The sequence below is a fragment of the Rutidosis leptorrhynchoides genome, chromosome 11 (assembly GCF_046630445.1).
Source record: "Rutidosis leptorrhynchoides isolate AG116_Rl617_1_P2 chromosome 11, CSIRO_AGI_Rlap_v1, whole genome shotgun sequence".
Lineage (NCBI taxonomy): Eukaryota > Viridiplantae > Streptophyta > Magnoliopsida > Asterales > Asteraceae > Rutidosis > Rutidosis leptorrhynchoides.
Window position 1 is genome coordinate 257,014,108 of NC_092343.1, and position 3,393 is coordinate 257,017,500.

Sequence of the window (3,393 nt, forward strand, 5' to 3'; positions counted from 1 at the left end):
CGTTGGTCACTTGAATGGCGTAAGTAATATCTAGGGGGGAGGGGTGGAGTGCAAAGAGTAGGCTCCAAAGCCCTGGATACAAAACATTTATCGATACCCGAATCGGATAAACATGAAACATAAGAGTCGTTGAGAAGAAACGTACCCGTAACTAATTGTCGTTCCGGGAATCCTATGTGTTAAGGTTGAAAGCTCATTCGCGTACATTAGGGTGGGCGTTCTTCTTGGGACATGCATTCTTAAAATGACCCAGTTGTCCACATTCAAAACAAGCACCCCTTCTGCGTGCACTGGGCACCTTTTTAGCGACGGGGGCGGCACCCTTACAACTATGGGCCACATGGCCACTTCTTTGACACTTGATGCAAAATGGTCCGCCACATTTTCCATAATGATGTTTGTGGCACGTGTTGCAAAAAGGTCGTGTTCCAGCATAATTTTTCCTGCCGCCGGGGGTGAAAGGCTTCTTGGTGGAGTCGTTGTGGTTGTGGTTGCTTGATGGAGAGGCTTCCTGTTTTCTTTTGTTGTTAACTGGTTGGGCCTCGGCCGTTGGTGCCAGCGCTTCAATTTCATCCACCGTTTTTATAAATCGGCGGGCTATCATCACAGCCTCTTGTAGGTCGGCGGGTCTTAATGGCATTACCCCGTGTGGAATGCTCTTAGGGAGGCCATCCCTGTAAAACTCAACTCCTTGGGGCCCGGGAGCCCGGAGGTTTGGACAAATTGAGGTTAGTTCGGCAAACCGTTGGTTATAAGCTTCGAGGTCATCTCGGGCTATTTTTAAATTTCTTGGCCCCTGTTCGAGCCTTCGAGTCTCTTCGCGCGGGAAGTATTCGGTGGTCATTCTTTCTCTTAATTCGGTCCAAGAGAGTGTAAGGGCTTCATCGATACCCACCGATTGTACATACGTGTTCCACCGTGAGAGAGCAATACCGGTGAGAGTGAGGGTGGAAAACTTGACCTTATCTTGGTCCCGACAACCGCTTATGCTAAAAACGGCTTCTGTTTGTTCGAACCATCGGGTGAGAGCAACCGGTCCTTCGGTTCCATTGAAAGTGGGAGGATTGTACTTCATGAAGTTCTTGTAGGAGCAACCCTCGATTGAATTACCGGCCCCATGATTGTTGTTGTTAGAAAAGTGATCGGCCACGGCCGTACCCACGGCGGTGGTTATCATTCGTTGAAGAGCTTGTTCCAGAGTTTCGAGAGGAGTATTGTGTTGACCTTGGTGAGCCATTGTTCCTTCATGAGACAAGAATATCGTTGGTTAGTATTTTCAACAATACTAACCGGAGTATGGAAATAGGATAGAGAGGAAATTTTTCCTTGACTCGCCTTAAATTCTTTACGTCATAATGTCGGAACGTCCATGTGAATCACCGTAATATAATCCCGGAAATTATATTACCCTGATTCTCATGTGCATTTAACATTACTTCATAAAGTCAAGGTGGCGCATCAACAAAAATTTATCAACGTAAGATCAAGATCGAATACGAGTTAGATATGATAGAAGAGTTCGAGTATAAATGCACAATTTGTCAAATAATTCCTACTTCAGTCTATATGCCGGTTGTAGTCTAGATTCACCTATGTACCCTATGACTCGGGGTGGACACAAATGAACTCTAAATCCCTACAACCAAGGCTCTGATACCAACTGTAGCGACCCCGACAAATCGTCAAGTGACGGCGTCGGCTACGTGGGTCCCATTACCTGATTATAAGTCTTTAAGATAACGTTTGACCAAAATATGTCGCCTTCATTTCAAAATAAAGATTTTTTCAAAGTTTACAAGGATTGTTCAACCAAAAGTTAAGTTACAACGTTATAAGTACGATTGAAATCTAGGCGACACGGTTTAAAGTAAAGTCAAAAGACGCTCCATGAAATGCATGTATACTCGACATCGGATGCAAGTATCAAATGGTAAGCGGAAGCATGTTTCACATATCGTGCATGACCTGAGAAAAACATAGAAATCTGTCAACGAAAACGTTGGTGAAATCATAGGTTTAAGTAAGTAAGTACAAGTGAACCACAAGATTTGCATCAATGAAATAATAGTAATACATTCCAAAAGTTTGTTTCACGAGCACCCAATTATCAATACTTAACATTTCCTTCCATTGAACCCCATCACTTAGTGCTAGAACATACACTGTTTCTCGAAAATATATTTCATTCGTAAACGGTAGCGAACCGTTTGAATGAGGGTTTGTCAAACCCATATGGATCCATACAACATAAGTTCTCGCTTACACCCGGCAAGTGTAACTAATGATAATCGAATTGAGGATTTTGTTCTAAACTCGTATGTAGAATGTTTGTTTTTCCTGTACTTGTGTTCACTTAGTAAAGAAATGTTTATGTTTTCTCATCCCAAATGTAAGTTCAAAAAGAGTAAAAGTGGGACTATGATCTCACCTCGAGTGCACGAGTATAAAAGTACTTCAACAAGTAAACGTGTGCATGAAAGTTGCTTAGCCTTGACCTAAACAAGTAAGTTATATCAATTAACCGGTTACGACACAAGGTCGGGTGAAATGTGTTCAATTAGTCCTATGGCTCGACACGACTCGATTATGTAGCATGTGAAGCAAATTGTCAAGTTTCATGCAAGATACAAGTATAAAAGCATGTTAGGAAGATTGCATTAAAAGTTTGGTTAAGTTTGACTAAAAGTCAAACTTGGTCAAAGTCAACGAAAAAGTCAACGCGTTCGGGTTCGGTCCCGAACTATTTTTCTGAGGTTTTTACTCATATATAAGCATATTAGAACAAGTTTCATGTGAATCGGAGGTCGATAGCTAGTCAAACATTTCACGTGAAACGGGACGAGGAGGTCAGAATCTGACCAGGCACATCGGCGCGCCGCGCGGGGAAGGGGCGCGCCGCGCCACCCTCTGTGCAGGGATTTCTGGTCAGTTTTCAAAGTATGCACGAACCAAAACACAAACAATCACATTTTATGATCCGCAAACAATTAGAACATGTATTTTATATCATCGGAAAGCTATTTCGACAAGGAATACAACTAACCACATATCATCAATCAAAAACATCATTTACAATAAACGAAAACTCGTCAATTGATCGAGAAAGGTTTATTTTCAAGTTTCAAGTTCGTAAAACGTATTTTATGATTCGGGAATCCAATTTACACATACGATATGCCGTTTTGAAGGTAATGAAGCATACATTACTACTAGACACTAACAATTAACATTCCATGGCATTTAAGCATCCAAAAGTTCATGTCAAGAACTATCAAACCCTAGTCAAACATCACAAAATCATTAATCGGGTTTTTTTGAAGTTTCCTTAATCAACCTACACATCCAAATGTGGTTAATGATACTAGTAACACAATTAAAACATGCACTTTAACA